The 24,243-nt window shown below is 41.5% G+C and overlaps 1 long non-coding RNA gene across 1 annotated transcript; it reads left to right on the top strand.

Annotated features, from left to right (window-relative positions):
- Positions 1 to 1,143: 1,143 nt before the first annotated feature.
- On the top strand, positions 1,144 to 23,358 carry LOC142491085 (uncharacterized). The gene is made up of 3 exons (XR_012800272.1): positions 1,144 to 1,264; positions 15,931 to 15,987; positions 23,258 to 23,358. It is a non-coding gene; the product is annotated as an uncharacterized LOC142491085 (long non-coding RNA).
- Positions 23,359 to 24,243: the final 885 nt, after the last annotated feature.

Genomic DNA, 24,243 nt, shown 5'->3' with positions numbered 1-24,243 from the left:
GGGGGCGTGGCCACGACGTCACGGAGCTGGTTCGCCCTCATTGGGTGAACCGCTCACGTGATGCGCTTGCGAGCGGCAAAATCAAATGTGCTTGCTCTGCAAGCATTTAAGCATCGAGCATGCGCGGGCGCTCGCTCACGCTGGCCACACACATTGCCTCAATGTGTTTCAGAGCGGCCAGTGTGAGCGCGCCCGCCCGCTCATCGCCACCCTGGACGAGGCTTTGTCCTATTTGCATTAGGACATTTGCATTTATGCTGCAGCTTCATGCAGTGTTTAGGTAAGTGAGTGGTGTTTTGGTGCATCACCATAGATAGCTCATATAATGATAATTCCATATACCATGATGGATCCAAGTTCAAGGACATATAGTATAATCCATAACATCCATAACATCCCAGGGTGAAAAACCAGAGGCCTGGTGGTGCCCACGCGGGTACCCCAAAATAGGTCTCCTAGTAATGGTATATTACACCCTGGGGAAATAGCTCAAACAGTCCAGCACTGGAGGGTAATGGTATAATGGGCCTAGGCCCTTTACCTTCCTTGATGGTGTCCTTGATGAGTGGATCCGTTCCAGCGTGCAGTCCTCTCAGAGTGAACACAAGCAGCGAGGATGTAGAGGAGCACAGCAGCGTTTCTTGGCAGCATACCAGCTAGTGGATCACCAAAATGAGGGTAACTCCAAACAGGGATATGTATTAAAAGGGTACTTTAATGGTCAGAGCAAAACAACAATGGTAGGGACGCACCTAAGCGTTTCGTCCGTAAAGGACTTTCTCAAGGTGTAATGAGAGGTTCATAGATGCATCCTTATAGCCACAAATCTTTTCGCGCCAAAATCGCGGCATCTATGACGTCATCTCCATGCGACCGATGGTCTCGTCGCTACTGTGACGTGCGCTAGGCTCCTAACTCACGCCCATAATGGAGAGGACGCATGAAACGCCGCGATTGGCTGAAAAAACAATAATATTGAATGTGAAAACTTTAATGAAAAAAACTTCGTCAAACACACATTTGTACAAAAGAAACTCATATAGACAAAACCAGTGGATATATGATTGAGCCTGTCTCCTTAGAAAAGGAGGAGGGCAGACAAGATCAATCAATAACCCATAAAAAATAAAATTAAAAATATATACTTAATATGGAAACCTAGTTAGGAGTGATCAAATCAATGCCTACAATTGCATATACAGTACTATACAATTAATGGTAGAGGATAACAATCCTAATTCCTGGCAACATACCAAGTATATAGGTAAGTATATCAGAAGAATGCTAAGGGAGCAGGGAACTCTCATTCCCAATCTCAATATATTGTTAGAGCTGTAATCATACATTGAAAGCAGTATGGATAAAATAGGTATGACCTATAGTTTGGTATATAGCTAATAGTATGCAATTATTTCTTTGTACTGAATCCAGCAAACAATATAAAAGATGCACAGAAATACTCATTATAACACAAGTGATTGATAAAATTATTATTATTTTAACCCCAAGGACAAGATAGAAGTATCTATAACAGGAATCATAAAATATATCATATGGTAAAAATTAATCAAAAAAAATAATTAAGGAAAAAGAAAAATAGGAAAAAAGAAAAATAGAAAAATACTGGATATAGATACCTGGATATAGTTAGTATTATTAAAAGAGAATATAATCTCCCTTATTATCAAAAAGTTAAAAAAGAACAAATGATTAAACCCTTGATGATGCATAATTTTGCTTTGACATAAGCATATATAATAGAGACATCATACCATATGGTCATTAGAGAGGAACAAAAATCAAAACACATATAAAGGAAACATCATCCTGTGATTGTACATAATCAATAGAAATAAAAGATATGAATATCATTATCTTCAAATGTGGAAGATAAGTTGACCATAATGATCATAAGCACTTCAGACTCATATATGTGTTGATGAACCTAAAAAAACAGCTACAGAAAATGTGTGAGGTCCCAGTCAATGTTCATGCCGTGAGGCACCCTGGTCCGTAATGTGAAGATCCAGAATGCCTCACGGCGATCCAACTGTAGGGTTCTGTCACCCCCTCGGATTGAGGGAGTAACTATTTCAATACCTTGAAAAGAGAAATTAGTAGAACCCCCTCTATTACAGCATGAAAAGTGTTTGGAGACAGGGTGACTGAGATCTCCTTTGGATATGAGCCTGAAGTGCTCCATCATCCTGGTTTTGAGACATCTGGTCGTACGGCCTACGTACTGGCACCTGCACCCACACGTGATCAGATAGATAACAAAGGTTGAATCACAGTTGATAAACATCTTATTATTATAAATCATTCTGTTCACAGTAGATGTAAAAGTATTACCTTGTTTCATCTTTGGACATATTTTGCATTTGTTACATTTAAATGTCCCTTTTGGTAGGTTTGGGTGTTTTGCTATTGCTTTGTTAAAGAGGCTTGGTGAGAGGGTATTGGCTAGAGTTCTGGCCTTTTTGAAGACAACTCTTGGACCTGACGAGACTATTGGTCTTAAAACAGGGTCTAGACAGAGAACAGACCAATGTTTTTTGAAGATATTCCTTATCTGTTCTCCCTGTTTACTGTAAGGGGTAATAAAGAGTGGGCACTCATCCAGGGGGGGCTTCCCTGGGGACCGCTGGAGCAGGTCTTTCCTGTCCATGGCTGAGACCTCCTTAATTGTTTTAACCAGATCATGGTGATTGTAGCCCCGCTTGATAAAGCGGTCATATAGATCTTTGACCTGGGTATTAAAAGACTCATTAGTGGAACAATTGCGTCTGAGTCGTATTAGTTGGCCCTTTGGTATACTTCTGATTACGGCTTTGGGGTGGCAGCTGTTAGCGCGCAAAAAGGTGTTCCGAGAATTCGGTTTTCGGAATACATCAGTGTTTATTTTAAGTGAGTTATTAATATATAGATATAAATCTAGGTAGTGTATGTGATGATAGTTGAAAGTGTATGTGAATTTGAGATTGAAATTATTAGTGTTAAGTGTATCAATAAATAATAATAACGTAGTGACATCACCATCCCAAATAAACAATAAGTCGTCAATGAAACGACGGTAAAATAAAATGAATAAATGAAAAACAAAACAAATGTACGTACAACGTCCATATCACTGAAGAAAACTGTTGAAAGCCTAAATATGGCATTCATTTGACTTCCTCTTTTGAGATTGTGCCATGGTTAATTTCCTACTGGAACAAGAGAATTTATCTTTGCTACCATACATGGCAAACACAATAAATAATCTATCGCTCTTAATCTAGTGTGTGCTTGTAACACAGTTTTATTTGGCAAAATATTAATGGCTATTACTTTGTAGTCCTGTGGTCCTTGCAATGCATGCAATTTGCATGTGTATTAGGCTGCGGCCAAGCAGGGAGCCGGCGCGCTGGCGCTCGTGCGCTGCGCCCTGTTCGGCCGAGCAATTAGTGGCCGGCTAGGTGCGTGCTCGTCTGGGGGCGTTGCCACGACGTCACAGAGCTGGTTCGCCCTCATTGGGTGAACCGCTCACGTGATGCGCTTGCGAGCGGCAAAATCAAATGTGCTTGCTCTGCAAGCATTTAAGCGTCGAGCATGCGCGGGCGCTTGCTCACGCTGGCCACACACATTGCCTCAATGTGTTTCAGAGCGGCCAGTGTGAGCGCGCCCGCCCGCCCGCTCATCGCCACCCTGGACGAGGCTTTGTCCTATTTGCATTAGGACATTTGCATTTATGCTGCAGCTTCATGCAGTGTTTATTAACTTTTCTTGTATCATATTTTCTGCTGATGCTGTAATGATTGACAAGACAATGCACTGTTTATTTTATGTAAGTCTTTAAGGATATCCGTTAGGATGTATGCATGTTATTGATTACTGTAAAAGTTATGACGTTATCATTTCATAAATTTCCATTGACTAATACAAAGCTATTTTTCTGCAGAATATTAACCTCTTCATATTGCATCCTTATTAAAAACCTTATTTTCTTGCTATCAATGATTGCTGTTTGAGTGCTTGTTCTAGCAGGACAGCATTCATTTTGAAAGAGAAAATGCTGGTAAGGATAATACAAAAGCATACCAGGGAATAAAGTGCCTGGCATATCAATGTGATTATTTTTGTGTCAGATTTTACATATTCAGTATTATATCTCTTGTTCTCCTGTACATCTTGTTTCCTGGGAACACAGTGTTACATTGAGTGACATATTACAATAAGAATTATATGACGGAGAATATATATATATATATATATATATATATATATATATATATATATATATATATATATATATATATATATATATATATATATAAAACACTGGATGGGAAATTTGTGGGGATAAAAGCATAAACCAAATAAGAAGTGACTTGCAATGTGAATACATTGCAAATGGAAAAAGAGAAAAACAACCAAGATAGATTGTATTAATCTCTGGCAGATAAAGTATCCTGCACTAGTTTGGACAAGATACTTATCAGTTACAGCACAGGAGATAAATAATCTCTGGAATTATGTGTTTGTATTGCCATATCACTTCTGAGATCTGTGTTGTATAGTAAGAAGTCGGGTTTCAGTAGCTAGACAGACCAGATGGCATTGTAGATGGTGCCGTGGACTTAATGAATAGAAGCTCTCTGCTACTCTTCCATTCAATTTGTATTTTCTGATCCCTGCCCAATTTGCTGAAAGAAAGGAAATGTTGCTGATCAGATCAAACTTGTGTCCTATTATTTTAGCACACTTTTGTGTGTGCAGACAGATTGCAGTATACGGTCATGCTTCAATTAAGTGCTATCATTTGGGAATATTGAAGCGGGAATCATAGGCTACGTGCCATAATGTGACACTGCAAATCCCGCCAAGTTAGCTGTATGTTTGCAAATAGCAGAGGAAAGTTGATAATCGTTAAGAGGCTCAAGCCTGTCTCTCTCTCATCTCCTACAACAAATGCCTTTCCTGTGGCTGTGCTGGACAAGCTGATGCCTCCAAACTATGTACGCAAATCGGCTCAGTGGGGTCTGGATTTAGGGTCTTTCTTCGGTGCCATCTGGCATCTAGAAAATAAACAAGAGGAGGTCACTTGGATAAACTGATTTGCTGAACAGAAAGCTTAACAACTCATGAATACAACCTTTTTAATGGAGAAAAGGAAGAGAAACGAAACAATACTATGAGGGACGGGCAACTTGTTTGACTGTTTTTGATTTGTGTCTACGTTGAGCCCTGCTCACTGCTTTTCCATTTCCATCATGATGGGGAGAAACATGTGGTTTTATACTATGTCAGTGCCGGCAATCTGTGCCGATGTGCCTACCAGATTTCTAATGACTTTTCAATGATAATATACGTGGCTTTGTGCCTCCCCTCTTCCTTTCCTCCTCCTTGCCCTCTCATTTCTTTTTTTTGAGGAGCTGCTGACTTTTGTCCCCTGTTCGCTTCATTGCTTTTTTGCTCCCTTGTTCTCCAAGGTCAGCCACAGTCATTCTTCTTCACACGCCCCTTCCAGGGAAAGAAAGCAACAACAAAAAAAAAAAAAGGAATCCTTTCAGTCTTAAAGGATAAGGATTACATCCATTTGCAAAAAGTATCAAGGATGCATAGTCTGTCACATGAGCAAAACTCATAATCTTTATCTAGGCAGTGATTGCAGAGTAGTATTAACCTTAAAGCAACTGCATAGATTTGATCAAATCCTTTTATATTGCTCCATCTCTACTATGGTATGTACTGTAGGTCTGAATTAATAAGATCATCTGCATCCTCCTTCTGTGCTAAATTCCCTTGGTAAAGATTCAGTTTCTCCATGTAAGCTATTTGTGTTTGAAATTTAATCAAGACTTTCCGAACCAGATGTGAGGAGCCCTTCATTACCCTGAAAAGGAAAATAAATCTTGTCACAATGGAGACAGACCAAAATAGGTATGAATACACTACTATTATTAGCAAAACCCCAATAAAAATCAAAGTGATGTGACACTTTTGTTTGGATGTAAGAATGCTGTATTGCCATCATTTGTACATTTATTGCTAGTGCTGCAACATTTTGCACTGGCAAAAAACAAGGCGATTTTAAAGAAGGTGCCTCTGCAGCATATCTGGATACATGATTTCAGCATTAATAACCGAACTGAAACACTAACGCATGCTTTCCTTCTGCGAGATCAATGGCTCAGTAAGTCTCAGGTGCCAGCAGAATGGTAAATGAAAGGCATGTTGATGTGCAGCAGGTCAGTCAACACTATTAATTACACTGCATTGTTGACCAATTGAAGAGAGAATAGACACTATTCATTGTATTCTGCAATGAACTGTCTTTATCCCCAGGATTTATAAAAACAGACTTGGGCCTCACTGAAGAGAAGCGAATAAAGCATTTCCTAGGAAAGGAAATTAGTCAACTCCATTTTTTTTCCAGTTGTGTCCCCAGTACCACCCAAACCTTTATACTGTACATAGGTATATTTGTTCCAATACTACCTTGTTTCCCTTTTGGAGCCCATTGATTGACTGCATACTTTCTTCACTAATAATATCCTTAATTGTTACTAAGATAGTATTTGGCGTTCTTACACATCTTGACCAGTTTTCCCTATATTATGATTGATTTCTGGGTGACTAGACACCCCATGCTGGCAGAAGCACTGAACCAATTTCTAGCAACAACACCTTGTTTAACACAAAAGGAATAACGTCTATCTATTGCCATCTTTATTATGTTAATTCTTCTGGACCTGTTGGCAGGGACAGAACAAAATTCTGATTTTGGCCACTAAAATCTCTGAGGTCTGGTTTGAGCAAACGTCCAATGTAGGACTAACACACCCGTTTTACTGCTTCTTCTAGGCACAGGAGACAGGGGATTTCAAGATCCTGTCAAACACTAATATATATCATAGCATTCGGCCATTATCTGTTGTTACTTTATTGCATTATTAGATTTTACACTCATCCCTTTGCCATTGTTGACCATTGAGTATGGTGTTTGAGGAGTTATTCTTCAGTCTAGGATATTTGGTCGTGGCCGTTTAGCCGCGACCAAATCTCCGCCGCCATTTAGCCGCTACTCACCGGGACATCTCTCCACCGGTTGCTTTGCTGCCAAGGTAAATCCCTAACCTTACCTCTTCTCCTAAAAAAACCTAATCTTAACCCCTAATACTAAGGCTACGCCCTACCCTAAAAACCTTTACCCCTTTCCCTAAAACCCCTTTGCCTAACCCCTTACCCTATTCCCCTTACATAATCCCTTAACCTAAAAATCCGATGTCCGATTCCGTTATTCTTAACATTGTAGCATTGATATCACAGTGAGACTAAGCTTAGTCTACTTTACCAGGGGACAACAGTTTAGGAGAAAAATAAACAATATGTGTATGGCTTCTTGTCTCATATGATTCTCCTGTGCAATGTCTTCTTCTCTGCGAATACTACATAAACAAAACTAGCAGGCGTTACACCTTAATAATGTGGATGTACTTTATCCATGTGGAGAGATTATACAAAAAAAGTATCTGATACTACACTAGTACTAGCAACTTTGGGAACCACTTTTTGTATCTGCCTCTACTTGAACTGCATGTTCAAATTCAAATTGCTCAAATTCGAAACCACAATTTACATCAACTCATCAGAGCTCAATGTCGCAAATTTGGGTCTACTTGCAGGGTGAAGGAGGGACTGGACACAGAAGCTCGTCCGCTCATAATTCTTAGCTTTTATTAAGCACTAGGCAGTATACTTGACAACAACTCAAATTCAGCTTCATTCAGCAAAAGAAAATAGAGTCCAACATAACAGGTAGCACCACTCTATATAGAGCCCATAGGAGCAGGGATAACACCTTTAGCATGTTAATGCGGCCTTCTGCTGACTCCCTTTAGCCAGAGAGAGAAATCTGTGTCTTTCAGAAGCTGCATTTTGAAGCCCTTTCATGAGTGAGACTGAAATACACCCGAGCCCTGCTCTCAGAGCAGCCCTAGCTCACAGGAAACCCAGACATGCTCAGCAGGTATTGTATGTAGCCACACTGAAGCCCAGGGTAACAGGCCCTTCCTTGTTACAGGGTCTATTCTCGTTTTTTTAAATTACATATTTATCTATGTATCAACCCATTGAAAAGTGTGTTTTGATGCAGTGCTCTGTTTGGAGCAGACTTGCGTCATACTGTATATAAGAATAGTTTCTTATGGCAGAGTTCCAGGGCAATTTTCTTTTAAAAATAATGGTATTGTATTGTATGTCTTTATTTATATAGCGCCATTAATGTACATAGCGCTTCACAGTAGTAATACACATGGTAATCAAATAAATAACAGATAATATAAATAACAGATCATGGGAATAAGTGTTTTAGATATAAAAGTAACATTAAGGAAGAGGAGTCCCTGCCCCGAGGAGCTTTCAGTCTAATTTGTAGGTAGGTAGAACGTACAGAGACAGTAGGCGGGAGTTCTGGTAAGTGCGTCTGCATGGGGCCAAGCTATATGTATCATGTGTTCAGAATATCCACAGTGCTATTCATATGCTTCTTTAAGCAAGTGTGTCTTAAGTTGGGTCTTAAAGGTGGATAGAGAGGGTGCTAGTCGGGTACTGAGGGGAAGGGCATTCCAGAGGTGTGGGGCAGTCAGTGAAAAAGGTTTAAGGTGGGAGAGGGCTTTAGATACAAAGGGGGTAGAAAGAAGACATCCTTGAGAAGAACGCAAGAGTCTGGATGGTGCATAACGAGAAATTAGGGCTGAGATGTAAGGAGGGGCAGAAGAGTGTAAAGCTTTAAAAGTGAGGAGAAGAATGAGTGTGAGATGCGAGATTTGATTGGAAGCCAGGAGAGGGATTTCATGAGGGGAGATGCTGAGACAGATCTAGGGAAGAGTAGCGTGACTCTGGCATCAGTGTTTAGGATAGATTGTAGGGAGACAGGTGAGAGGAAGGAAGGCCGGACAGCAGAAGGTTACAGTAATCAAGACGGGAGAGAATAATGGTGCACATAGATGCAGAATGTGATACATCTCATTATAATCTGTGCACCATGTAACTCATCCCCCAACTCGTCCTGACGCGGCCCAAGTCACAAGCTGAGAAAAACAGGGCAAAATTGGAGCAAAGTTCTTTCATAGACAAGTACAGGATGAAAAATGTCCCCGTTTTGTGCCAAAATTGCTTTGAAACATTGGCCTGGATACATAAAATGTCGATAATATGTAGTTAATATTGCGCTAGAATAAAGTGACCATTTTATTGGCCCGAAAATATCAATATACACTATGTAAGCTCTATTACAACCAGCCTATTGAAAGACCAGCCACACTCACTGCCTGTATATAATAGATCAACCCTGAAGTCTGAGTGCTCTTGCTGCCCACGGACGCAGTCTACGAAGCACTCAGACAGTGTATCACCCACACCTCACCGATGAGCCGACGTCACATGACACGTTTCAATGGGCTGGTTGTAATAGAGCTTACATAGTGTATATTGATATACTCAGTAAGGTGTGTAGTGGCTGCTTCAATTCAGTCAACAGTATATCAAGCCTCACTTTCCTATCTAGCAGATAAGCACATTCACCTGCCTTACCTCTTTCCATTGCTTTGGTTATAGGGGTCCAGAGATATATATACCTATACCTATCTTGGTATAGAGATCACCCACTTTCTAGGGTTTATTAAGTAATATTAGATAGGTATTTATATATAATTACACCTCCAATAAACACCCTACCACACCTCTCCGTCTTTTAATTACTATTTGTTTGTTTGTTTTATGTATGTGGTTTCTCCAAACAATTTATTTTAATCAATTATAATAAAGTAAAGTTTTAATTAGGGTGTATTTCTACTAGTGCCACATTAAAGGGACTCTTTCTTTCCTCCTACTTACTGTACACTTATTCCCTGTGAGCACCACCCTGTCAGCAATTGTTTGGATCTAGTCCCTCCTTTGCTTGAGCAGAGTTAATTCTGCAGCTTCCAACTGCGTGCAGACTTTCTTTTCTGTTTACTTTACAGGAACAAATCCTCCCTAAGTCTCCTGGTCAGAACGCGTATCGCACAGCAGATGCTAATGCCAATTATTGACTATGGAGACATAGTATATGGCTCGGCACCTCAAACCCACCTTAGCAAACTTGACACCCTCACAATTCAATTTGCCATTTTGTTCTCCAATGCAACTATAACACACATCACTGCGAAATGCTCAAAGAACGAGATTGGTCATCACTCGTGTCTAGGCACAAAATCACCTTTCCTGTCTTGCCTTCAAATTCTTTATGGGCAAGCTACCCAGCTACCTGAACAAGCTCCTCACCCCTACCACATGCAGCACCTATCATCTGAGATCAGACTCCAAAAGACAATTCATGGTCCCAAGGCTCAACAAAGTATCCGGACGTTCCTCCTTCTCTTACCGTGCACCCCAAAACTGGAACAACCTACCAGAGACTCTCACATCCACCACCAGTTTAAGTTCTTTCAAATCTAAGGCTGTCACACATTTTAATGTGGTCTGTAACTGTTTCATACGCCCATAATATATATTATCTTTAACTGTGCATGCAATGTCTTGTATATAATGTATACCCTGTTCATTTATGTAACTGCATTTGTAACCATGTATTATTTGTCTTAACTCTGTGCCCAGGACATACTTAAAAACAAGAGGTAACTCTCAATGTATTACTTCCTGGTAAAATATTTTATAAATAAATAAATAAATAGCATAGGCAGAGGTATGATCCACACTCACTCTCCCCCGGAGGGAAGAGAACTGGAGAAGACCCAATAATCAGCCTCTCCACTGTGTTACCTGCCTTCCTCAAGTGGGGAAAGGCACTCCCGAATTTGGGGCGGTACTGCCCTTAAGTACACTCAGGAGGAGGGCATCAGGTCTGGCTCATGATTGGTCATGCCCAGACCTGATGTCACCGCCACCCGCTGTCACTCAATTGCAGCTCCTTAGAGGGGGAAAACCCCATATCAACTAAAGGCAAGGCCTGCTTATATCAGGACTTACTGCCAGGAGGGAAACAAACTAGTAGCCACAGGTGGCATGGCTACACTTAGAAATTAATTTGAGATCATATCTGTTGTGTGATTGTGTTAAGTAGTGTTTAGTGTGAGAGTTAAAGATGGAGGAGACTGAGTGAGTTGAGTGGGTGCTGGGAATGTGAGAGCAGTGAGGAGTGCAGGAATGGAGGGAGTGAGGAGCACAGGAGTGGAGAGAGTGTTAGGAGGAGTCAGTAGCAGAGGAGTGTGAGTATGAGTGGTGACCGGAGGAGTGGAGAGAGTGTGAGGAGGAGTCAGGAATGGAGGAATGGAAGGAGTGGTGGAGGGAGTGTGAGGAGGAGCGGTGAGAAGGAGTCTAGAAGTGTTGGTACACAGGTGAGTGCAGGAGGACGGCGGGTAGAGGGGAGAGGAGAGAGGAACAGGTCAGAGGAGGCGTGGGAGGAGCAGTGAGGAAACAGGGCAAGGCCCAGGGGAGGCAAATGTACAGCCTCCCCAACCTGCACATGGTAGTGATGCAGCGGCTGCGCAATGAGAATATAGTATTAATTGAAAAATTTGTGGCATGTTAGAAAATGATTCTGGGGAATATGGCATCTAAAACGTCCATGTCCATCAAAAAACGACAAATGGAAAGACATCGCAGCTGCTGCTAATAGTGTTGGCAGCTTCCCACAGATCATTCAGAGCTGCAAGAAATGATATGCAAACATAAAAAAAAAAAATGGCCCTTGAAAAGAGACATGCCAGAGAAACAGGTGGAGGTGCTGCTCTAAACATTCTGTACATGGCTCTATGAGAATACCCTTAAGGCAATAATGCACACAGAAATTATAGTGGGAATTGAAAATCTCAGAGATACTGAGCAACCAATGTCTGATGAAGAAGTAGGTAATTAAATGTTCATGACATGTTCACTATTGTCAACTGTTTTACATTACATACAGTACATGTAACATACATGTAGACAGCTGACAATACTTTACAAGACACAAGTACATAATGTTTACTTTTCTATGTATGTATTCATGTCTTTATATAGCGCCATTAATGTTCGTAGCGTTTCACAGCAATAATACACGTTACAATTATATAAATAACAAATACAAATAACACATATTGGGAAGAAGTGCTACATAAAAGTAACATTTAGGAAAAGTAGTCCCTGCTCTGAAGAGCTTACAATCTAATTGGTAGGTAGGAAGAACGTACAAAGACAGTAGGAGGGAGTTCTGGTAAGTGCATGTAACACCCCTATCCCCATCCGGCTGCAGAAGATAGGGTGTACACGCAATCAGTCTTTTTCTACTCTGCTGACTGGATTTCTACCTGCTTCAGCGTAGTGTAGCTTCATCAGTTTTACCTCTGGTCTTAGGGCTTCTCTGGTGGATCAAGGCCAAGGCTGTAGTGATTAGTAGATGTAGAATAAGTAGAACAGTGCATTAGCAACTTTTAAAACAGGATACTTGCTTTATTGTCAGCCCCAGCAGACACAGGATCGGTATACAAAGCAGCAATAATCAATAATCAAAAGGTTTTCAGTATGTAAGTCATACAGAACTAATACCTCACACTACCCCTCCCACGTATAGGCTGGCTTCACCCCCTAACACGTTAGAGTAGCTGCTCTTGGTCTCCTAGCTCCAGGGAAATACACTTACTGTTGCGGCCACCTTTAGTCTAACAATTACCTGCATTTATCCGGGCCTTTTCTTCTTTTCTTCCGGAGTTTCCCGCGCGGCGGCCGCATTCAAAAGCTAAGCGCTAATGGCGCTTATCATTAAAAGCGCCCGCAGCGTGGGAAACCTTAAAAAAAAAAGCTGCATGCACGCCGCGTTTTAAAATTCCCGCGGTGGCGGCCGCATTAGGATAAAGGCGGCCGCCACTGTAGGAATCTCACCCCTCTCTGCTCAAGGAAAAAGGCTTCTTCTTTATTCGCCTGCTTGATGATATGCTTTGCTGCTTTGCTTACATCCCGTGGGGCCTATACTCTGGAACAACTGGACCCTACTTCAGCGGTGCACAAACTGGGGGGCGTGCAACCCCTTTGGGGGGCACAAGATTATTTAGGGGGGTGCAGGCGGCGTGCAGCAAAACCTGGGGGCGGGCAGATGCTGTGCGCAGGAGGCCAAGAAGCTCAAGCGCTGTGCTGCTACTTCCCTGTACTTGCTGCGGGGGTGGGGCCTTGCTGCAGGGGCGGGGCTTCTCTCTTCATACAGACAGCCCTCCTCCTCCTGTCTTTTTGCAGTAGCACACGGGGGACCGGAGCATGCTTGTACTCCCCCCCAGGTGAAAGGGTGTGACTGTTATATGATTGTATGTTGTGTTTGTTGTGTCTGTGTGTGTTGTGATTGAGTATGTGTGCTGTGTGTGTGTGTTGTGTCTGTGTTGGTTGTGATTGAGTGTGTATTGTGTGTGTGTTGTGATATGAGTGTGTGTTGTGATTGAGTATGTGTGCTGTGTGTGTTGTGATTAAGTACGTGTGCTGTGTGTGTTGTGTCTGTGTTGGTTGTGGGTGTGTGTGTGTGGGTGTTGTGATTGAGTGTGTGTTGTGTCTGTGTTGGTTGTGATTGAGTATGGGTTGTGTGTGTGTGGTGATTGAGCGTGTATTGTGTCTGTGTGTGTTGGTTGTGATTGAGTGTGAGTTGTGATTGAGTGTGGTGTGTGTGTGTTGGTTGTGATATGAGTGTGTGTGTTGTGATTGAGTATGTGTTCTGTGTGTGTTGTGATTGAGTAGGTGTGCTGCGTTTGTGTTGTGATTGTGTGTGGGTGTTGTGATTAAATGCAGCGGTGCACAAGATTATCTAGGGGGGTCACATATGGCGTGCGGCAAAACCTGGTTTGCACGGGCCGGCAGATGCTGTGCGCAGGAGGGCGAAAAAGCTGTGCGTGGGCGGTCAAGAAGATGTGAGCCGGCGGGCAGCCAAAGAAGATGTGCGCGGGCGGGCGAACATGATAGTTCAGGGGGTGGCCACATGATGGTGTGTGTGCAGGCGCAGCGGCTTCGGAGGTAAGGGGGAGGAGCACGCCCCAGTGCTTTGATGTCAAACGCCCCTCCTTCCGGTGTCTGCCCTGCAATAGCGCTGTGGTCCTATTCTCCTCTGCTTGCAACCTGCTTCGCTGCGATCCTCTACAAGTGAAAGGGTAGGCGGCCACTATATCAATCATACTATGAATGTACAGAAATAATTTAAAAAAAGTGAAAACACAACATTGAAAACTGAAATAAATAAATAAATAAATAAATAATACATAATACTGTAGGTAGGAGTTTGGATGACACTGGGGACATCAAGTCAAGGAGCAGGGAGAATAAAAAGGCAAATGGAAGAAGGAAAAAGGGGAGGGGAAGGAAAAAAAGGGGGGGAGAGAGGGAAGGGAGGTAGCAAAGAGGTGGATGAATGCCCCCCCCCTCCACTCCCCAAAGGATTGCCTTTGTGCACGTGCACTCTCCCAAGCTTGGCGCTTGGGGAGACAAACAACATTGACTTTGAAGCGAGCTCAGCAGCAGTCAATGCACACACACACACAGCCATAAGGCCCCCCCCTCCCCCCCACTCGTGCTTGCAAAATTATACACTCATGCTTGGAGAGTTGGTGATGTCACGACTCTCAGCGGCAGCGTGGACGCAGCCTAATTTTGCAAGCGCGAGCTTTTGAAATATGTAAGTATTTAGACATATTTGTATTTACATTGTATATCGTTTAATAAAGGTTTTTTTTTTCCATGTGATTTTGATTACATCAGGCAGGGGGGGCCCGAGAAATTTCAATTTCAAGGGGCCAAGATTTATGTATGAGGTGTAATGTATCAGCAGAGCTACTCATAAGCTTCATTAAGCAAGTGTGTTTTAAAGTGGTTTTTAAAGGTAAATGCTAGTCTGATATTGAGGGGAAGGGAATTCCAGAGGTGTATTGCAGTCAGTGAGAAAGGTTTGAAGCGGGAGAGGGATGTAGATAGAAAAGGGGTAGAGAAGACATCCTAGAGCAGAACCCAAGAGTCGGGATGGTGCATAGCGAGAAATTAAGGCTGAGATTTAAGGAGGGGCAGAAGAGTGTAAAGCTTTAAAGGTGAGGAGGAGAATTGAGTGTGTGATATGGGATTGGATAGGAAGCCAGGAGAAGGATTTCAGCAGGAAATATGCTGAGACATATATAGGAAATACATATTTAGGAAAGATTAGAGTGATTCTGGCAGCAGCGTTCTATGATTTTATTTGACATTTTATTAAATATTCACATAAATGTCTCATAATCTTCATGTAACATGCAGTATGTGAGTGACATTGCATGTAATTATTGTTAAAATAACTCAGTCACAGTGAACAATATTTTTCTAACCCTATAATTATCCTATATACAGTAGGAGTTGTTTGAACATGTTATGTTACATATAAGCCTATGTTACTATAATTAATATGCACTTCGTTTATCAAGGCATATAACAGAAATCTTTATACATGTAAATGAATGTCTTCATATAACATTGTATGTCAATATGTAAAACTATGACACTTACCATTCCGTTGTGAAAGTTAAATTTATACATTTTATATTACCTTCTTAGTCTTCACCAGGTAAGCATATAATATTTAATGTGTACAAATGGTACAAACACTATTGTTCAATAGTGAGATACCTGGAACATTATTTACATGTAACACACAGTATTTGAGTGACATGAGGTCACAATACACTTAACTATTAAATATTATTTGTAGGGCATACTGATAATAATACACAATAACCCTATATTTCAATTGTCTTTAGATGTCATGTCTCATTTTAGGCCATGTTACTATGTAAATATATATTTGTAAAATATAGTACATACACATTTAGATCTGTGTCAGTACATGTCAATGTCCAAAACCATCACACATCACAATGTACAGAATTAATTAATTCTATGTTACCTTTCTTATAGGTCCATCCAGCCGTACTAAACCTGTGCCTACTCGCACACACAGTTCCAGTTCACCAGGTACTTTCATGAAAACAAGTCTTACCATTTTACAAAGACTATTCTTTACTAGTCACATACCTACTACATTCTATTGATGTTACACACATTATGTGACTGACATAACGTAATTATACATTAGAAGACAAAATATGACCTATATGACATTAATATAATAACCTTCAAAAAAACTATATATAAAATCTCTATAAATGTAATGTCACATTTTACAGCCATTTCAATGACATATAGTTATTGCACATATGACTATACTATATTAGATATACATGTTTGAAAAGGTTAGTACATTTACATACAGTAGGTAAAACCATCACACATCATGATGTAGTGAACCTTAAATAAAAACATACTATGTTATATTCTTATAGCTCCTTGCACAAGTAGAGAAGGTTGCCCAACTAGGCAACGTACAACCTCTTCACTAGAGCTATCCCAATCCCCACCCATTTATGCAGCCATCCTTTCACCGGACCACATGGCACAACCCAGGCCACCGCTCCCTCCTAAAAAGCCACAGAGGCCACAGAGGCCAGAGAGGCTTTCCCGGGTTTCCCCAGAAAGCAAGGGGTTGCATTCTGCACAGGTCCAGCACCGCTAACAGCTCATGTACAAGTTGAACATCATTCACCAGGGCATTGTAGTGCTTGCAACAAGTGTGCAAGAGCACATCAAACAATCAAATCAGCAGATATTGCTAAAGAAAGAAAGCAATGTGATAAAAAAATAATGTTCTGAAAGCTAAATTGGCCAAAAAACGATTTAATACAACAACAAAACATTTGTTTAAGGAAACTGAGCCAAAAATGTGCTCCATGTCAACATGAAGGCCAATGCCAACCATGAGCAGCTCTGCTTCCTGATGGAGCGAGGCATGGCCATTATGCAGCCACAAACCCCACCAATCCTCACACCCCAACAACCCCTGAGTCCTCTGCAGCAGAAAGTGGTAGTACTACCACCCCACCCCCCCAACCCTCTTCACCTGTTTGACGTGGGCAAAGATGTGTGGTCATTTAGGCCTCTCAAGCTTTGTGTGACCCTATATCCCATAAGAGGGATTAAAAGTGATTACATCCATTAATAATAATAATAGTAATAACATTTTTTATATATCGCTTTTCTCCCAATGGGACTCAAAGCAATTCAGTTACAAAAAGAGAAAAGAAGAAAACATTTAAGGTTATAAAAGAGACCGAACATAAGGAAAGATACAATGCAGGATGGGATGGTAAAGTAGCTGTTAAATACCAGACAAGTTGTGGTTCATTAATTACATGCCTGGGAAAACAGGTAGGTCTTGAGACTGTTTTTAACAATTTCCATAGAGGGGATCTTTCGAACTGTACAAGGCAAACTGTTCCAAAGAGTGGGAGCAGCGTGGCTAAAAGCTCGGGCCCCAAAGGAAGCCAAGGAGATTCTGGGAACTGTCAGGAGTCCTTCATCTGCAGATCGAAGTGAGCGAGTGGGAGTGTAGGGAACTAGAAGCTTTTTTAGATAGCTGGGACCCTGGTCATGTAGTGCTTTGAATGTCAACAAGCCAATCTTGAAATAAATCTGCCAGTGCAGAGAATGGAGAACAGGTGTCATGTGACAAGAACAGGTCGTTTAGTAAGATCCTCTGGTGGGATCAAGTGCTTAATCCTGGCTATGTTCTTTAGGTGGAAAAATGACGATTTGATTATTGCTGACACCTGCAGTTTAATGGTCATTGCACAGTCAAGGACAACACCAAGATTCTGCACATGGACAGAGTTTAGCAGCTGGGAGCTCCCAAGCTTAAGGCCAGTGTGTTACGTAGCTGCAGTCTTGTTGTCTTCTGCCGGTGAGAATTCACCATGAGCACTTCTATCTTATCAGGAGTCAACCTCAACCAACTGGAACTCATCCACTCGAGGAGCTCAGATAAACATCTATTGAAGACTGATAATGGACCCTTAGTGCCCGGTGCAAAGGACAAATAGAGTTGAGTGTCATCTGCATAGCAGTGATAACGAGGCCATGCCGTCTGATTATGTAATTCCCGAGGGATAACAGTTGTTTTAGGGTTTAAGCCAAGTTCATTTTGACACACGTTCTCATTTTTTGTGGGTGCACATAGTACATCAATAGAGGAATAGAAGATGAACGTAACGCAAAGAGATCATAATGCAAAGAGTATACAAGTCAAAAGTATCCAACATTTCGGCGCGGTGAATACACCTTGGAGAATGGCTAGGGATCTCTGAGGATGTGCTCCGCACCGAAACATTGGATACTTTTGACTTATGTAGTCATTAAATGATCTCTTTGCATTAAGTTCATCTTCTATTCTTCAATTGATGTGCTTTGCACCCGCTGCTTGCTATGCTGCTCCTTGACTGGGATTTTTTTACCTTTAGTACCCATCCTCTTCAGCTTATTTTTTCACTTGTTCCCCAGGATTTAGGGGCATCCGAAGTTGTTTTTTCCTGATCCATTTTTCTACTTTATGTGCAAATAGTACATACCATTATCAGCTGTGCGCCAAGCACAGTCCATTTTGGTCCATCAAAAAAAGAAGAAAAACGCATTTTGATACTGATGGTGCAGATTGAGGAATTTCAGATTGGTACACAGGTGCACACAAGCACAATTTCAAATTAGATTTCCCGGGAACCAATTTTGCGCAAAAAAAGCAGTTTACAATGTACATTCAGTAGGCTCCTATATCCACAATGTTTCGCAAATTGTAGCACACTCACTGGTAGCCTCATTGAGTCTTTAATCTTAGCTTTCACTGTGCATCATAAATCACTTTATAAAACATCGCTTTACGAAGATGGTAATTTCCCTGTTGCAAAGAGTTTGAAAGACTCTGTGACATTTGAATAAATTAATTAATTAAGAACATAATCAGAGAGAAGTGGATGTGATGTGCTGTATATGCAACATACTTAAAACTTCTAACAGAGTGAAATATGCTATTTTACCTTATTGTGGTCCAGAAAGGATCAATTATCTTAATGATGACTAATTATTTTCTATTGGAACGGGCAGATTTGACTGAGTTTTTATTTTTTTTATTTTTTTTATAAATGCATTATTTACAATGATTGAAACAATAATTTAGGATCATAAGTGAATTTTAGAGTTTAAATTCCTTGATCACCTCAAACTTCTAAGGTTTTTTTTAAAACAGCAACATCATTCGTCTGCAGAGAAATGATTGTTCCCGAGTCAATCTATTTTGAGCAAGAGAGAATGAAAGAGCCCTACAGGGCTATAGCAAAGCACTGTGAAATAAATGTTTTTTTTTTTTTTTTTTTTCAGTATTACTTATTTATTAAAGCTGGTGAAGCATAACTAAAAGAAAAAGGACCAAGGAAATATAGAATACAATGGCCTTTAGATTTTAATGGGAGATATGGCTGGAAGCTATTACTTAATTATTTAATAAATCATTTTTTTTTTGTTCTAGCCATTCTCCAAGGTGTATTTCCAAACTTTAGAATGTTTGCTTTCAAACCTACTTAAAACCACTTACATACCAAAAGGGGTTTCAAACCACAAGTCATTCCAGTGGTATAATTAACCTTTTTGCTGCTGGAGGTGACTGATACACTGCATAGAAGAAATGTGTCTTTGGTATTTTCAGCAGCGAATGGGCAAGGTATATAGTTTCCCTCCCTCCCCCCCCCCCCCCCAGTCAAGACTGATTTGTAGTTTGAAACTCCGTACACGTTTGTATATGCAAAGATTGCTGCGGTACTGAACCAGGATATTTCTAATATTTCCTCATCTTTCACAAATTATTCCAGTCACTGCCTTGTTATTTCTTTTCTTGGCGTTAGTTGCAGACAATTTTAATACATACTATACTCATTATATGCGATTATGGAAGCATGTCAAAATTGGGCTGTTTGAAGATGAATTTCAAATGGAAGGCTAGTACATTTAAAGGAATATATATATATATATATATATATATATATATGTTTTTTTTTTTTTACCACAGTTTTTTTTGTTTTGTTAGAACCCCAAAAAGAATACATTATAAACACTGTGACATTTTAAAAGAGCATGGTAATAAGGTTTTATATTTATTTCTCACAGAATGACTTAATCTCTGCCAATTAAAAATTGATGCTGTAGACACATTTCCCCCATAATTTTCAATAGCTCCTGGGCCTGTGCTCAGTGCACTGATGCATAAAAGGAAAACAGGAGCTATTTTCACTGCTTTTCTGTACAGGAGCTGAACCACTTTGCAGCCACTGTGTAGTGTTTACTTCTCGACGTTCAATTCATTAGTTGGAATATAAGTGCAGGACAAAAAATCTCTGCAAATAAGTGCAGCCGTGTCCCCCCTGCATGTCGCCCCCCTCACATTGCTGGCGATCGTGGGTGCCGCAGAGCCCAATGGCGGTCCCGTCGGGCGGCCGCAAGAGTGGGCGCGGTAGGATCTTGCTTCGGGGGGTTGCCGGGGACGCGTGCGGCCCGTTGCTAGGGCCGCGATCGCGTTGCGAGGACTCCCGGCGCTCCCGAAGCAGGGCGTCAGGGCACCGCCATTTCGCATGAGTTCGCGCATGCGCAGTGAACCTCTTTGTGCGGTGGCCACCAAGGAAGCTCGCGCATGCGCAGTGATAGCGCGCGAGAGGCAGACAACCAGCAGAGGGCTCTAGAGAGGGACTACATCTCCCATGAGCCTCAGGAGCGCCCCACGTGACCCCAGGGAGCAAATAGGGCTACAGCATCTCCCTGCCGAGGAGAATAGATACATTTTGCGGGCTTTGAGCACGTTAGGCAGATGGTGACCGGAGCAGCTAGGGGAAGGAGGTAGGGTGCAGGAGTCAGTGACTCCCTGCACTAGGCCAGCAGCCCCCTAGGCCCCAGATAGCCCTGAGTCACCAGTAGTGTTGTGTTGTTCAGGGACAGGCCCCAGGTTAGGGACCCTGCCCCTTATTATCTAGAGTCAGTTAGGGACACAGCGGGCTCAAACCTCCGTTGCGGCTGCAGCAGCCATCCGGGTGGGATCGCCCCGGATGGTAGTTCCTGTATTCCCTCGTCATCAGGATCCTTTGTGAAGCTCCTTGGCAGGCCCGGGCACTGGAGTGCTTGGCAGGTAATCTACAAGTGCACCAACTATACCATCTATTCATATAAGACATAGTGGCTGCACAGTCACACATATCAATCTCACGTGAAGGGACATATTGTGTGGGGTTACTGGACACGGGGTGGGATCACCCGGTGAAAGGGGGTAGCGTCCTGCGAGACGCAGTAGTTAGTGTTTCCTCTAGAGAGGGACACCTGTTGATATATATGCATAAGTACGGTTGCTACAGTAAAGTTATTGGTTGTTTTACATGCTGTGTGTGTGATATATATTGTCCTGCGACGAACCACTTCCCCCTCCGGTGGGAGCCATCGCAGGTGGAGGCGCTGCACCGAGTACGAGGTTACTCCTATTATTTATACTTGCCCCAAGCTCCCCGTGGCGGAGGTTTAGGCCTCCTGTAAGCCTAACAGGTAAAGCACCACACCTGGTAACATTAAGTTCCCCGCACACACATACTATATGTTATTGGGTGGGGGAATACCCGTTACATAAGTTAATAAGTAATTCAGATAAAACTACTTCAGGGAAGTTCACAGATCTCTTTGATCTTAACGTTTGCTTACCCTTATACCCCACCTTTACATTTTAGTATGATTTTGTGAAATAAACTCAATTGACACAATCTAAGGGGCCTACTCTATAAGCCTCTATAAGTCACTTATCGAGCACTTATCGGCCAAAATGCTTACTGCTATTCAGTAAGCCTCGACAAGTGGGCGATAAAGGAATGAATCGCCAAATTTTTCAGCCGTCATAAGCCAGGCAGGTTATTGGCAGGTTCTGAAACTCGTGCAATTCAAGTAGCCACGATTAGTTATCGAGGCCAATCATGGCTCTAGAATGGTGAGTTTCTCCCAAAATCCTCACGCCACGAAAAGATGGTGTGAGGCTGGTGAGAAGCTGCTGAGAGGCGGCGAGACATGACTTAGAAAAAAAAAATGCATTTTTTCTGCAGCGGATTGATGCCGAAAAAATGCATTTTTTCTGCAGCGGATTGATGCCGAAAAAATGCATTTTTTCTGCAGCGGATGATGCCGGGAGTCTCCAGAGCTGATAACCATTAATATCAGCACCAGAAACCCCCGCCATGAATGCCATGCTACAAAAATGCATTTACAGGCAACTTCATTATCTTAGCAGCTAACCGCTAAGGCAATGAAGGGGTTAACCCCTCCCACTACCCACCCACCAAGGGCCAAATACCCCCTTCACCCACCCCTGCTACCCACAATAAATATTAAAAACACAATAACACTAATACCCACCTCCTCTACCCTCACATGATTGGTATCAGAGGCTGCAGGTGTCCGGGGGTCCTCAAGTGGTCCCCACGGGTTTCTGGGGTTCCTCGGTGGTCCCCGCAGGTGTAGCTCATTTGCCCATTATAAAATCAAACATTAGCCAGCCAGCATAAATAAAGTAAATAAAACTTTCTACTTACCTCTGCCATCATGAAGGGCGTCCTCAGCAGCATACTGCAGGTCCATGTCCTCCGATGCCAGCAAGAATACAAGAAAAATACTCCTAACCCCTTAATCACTTTAGCGGTAAATAACCGCTATAGTAATTAAGGGGTTAACGCCCGTCCCCCGCTACCCACCCGGGAGGCCTAACCACCCACCCAAGAGCCACTATACCCACTGATTGGCACAGTGGTATATCATACCTATATAATATGTGCATGATAAGCCACTATAGCAGTCAATGGTCAACCTAATACAAATAATCAAGGTAAAAAATACACAATAATAAAAGATATACAAGCACCTAAACACCCCAATTCAAGAAATAAAAGCACTAGCCAACCAATTAAATAAATAAATAAATAAATGCACAAGCCAACCAATCAATTCAAGAAATAAAAGCACTAACCCCCAAAAAATTATTAATTTTAAACACTAGCCAACAAAACAAATAATTAATTTAAAACGCTAACCAATCCTAAAATGTACAAAAAACAAGCAATCCAAATTCAAAACAATGTAATCCAAACAATAAACAGAAATAAAAAAAAAATAACAATCAATAGAAAACAAGCATTTGCCAAAAAATGCATTGGCTGTCACTTTATTTATCTGTACCCTGGGCATAGATTAATACATTCTCAGTCAATGTGCAAGTAAATAAATAAAAATAAATAAATACAATAAAAAAAAACCAATTTCATACATTCATTATTTCTCTTACCTTTAGAAGTCTTCACCCTCCGAATCCCGTTGTATCTGCAAGCTCTTGTACCGCAACGTCATCACCCGCAATCTAACGCCATCCACCTTGAAGACCAGCATCAGGTAAAAAAAAAAATCTGTTTGTTACATTTATTAAATCTTTGTATAACATTTTGGTTAATAAAGCTGGCGTCGTTTAACCTCCAGCTCGGTGTCCGGGATTATTTTATGATATGGGTGGAAGGTTTGGTTGGAAAGGGAGAAGGATATTGAGGGGGGCTCAAGGCTACAAAGTCAAGATTTTGTATAAAGATGATAACTTATTGATGAATAGATGTAATTTCATCCCAGCATTCATGGTCTACTTTTTCAGGTACAGTATTAGGATTTCGGGTTCTATGTATCAAGAGGTACGTGTGCGCTGACGTAGTTGCGTAAAAATGTTTGTATTTTTTTTTGTCTAAAACACAACATATTTATTAAATTTATTTGTACTGTTTTAGAATTTGGCACATGCTGCACTAGTATTCTGCGCAAAAGGCTTATACCACCTTTAAAGTAACGGAGAAAACCAACGCAGAAATTTTTTTTTTCCAAAGTAGCGTACGCTGTACATTTTTTTAAAAACTTGTAGACCTGCACTAATATACATATGTAACTCCACCCTAACTCCTTCCAATTGCTCCCTTAAATCCTTTATCTCAGAGGTCCCCAACTGCAGTCCTCAAGGACCGCTAACAGTGCAGGATTTAAGGATAGCCTCTCATTAGCACAGGTGGCCCAATCATTTTGACTGAACCACCTGTGCTCTAGCAGGGGTATCCGTAAAACCTGTACTCTTAGTGGCCCTTGAGGACTGGGGTTGGGGACCTCTGCTTTATCTCGTCGCAGACATACCTGAAAAATGGACAACTAAGATTAATATATAGACTAACTAAGATTAATACTGTATATAGACTCTACCTGGCACAGATATATTTCAGTGGGAAGTTGTAACAAAATAACGACTTT

The sequence above is a fragment of the Ascaphus truei genome, chromosome 3, assembly GCF_040206685.1.
Source record: "Ascaphus truei isolate aAscTru1 chromosome 3, aAscTru1.hap1, whole genome shotgun sequence".
Classification (NCBI taxonomy): domain Eukaryota; kingdom Metazoa; phylum Chordata; class Amphibia; order Anura; family Ascaphidae; genus Ascaphus; species Ascaphus truei.
Note: the sequence above shows the minus strand (reverse complement) of the source record. Positions and strands in the feature narration are given on the sequence as shown.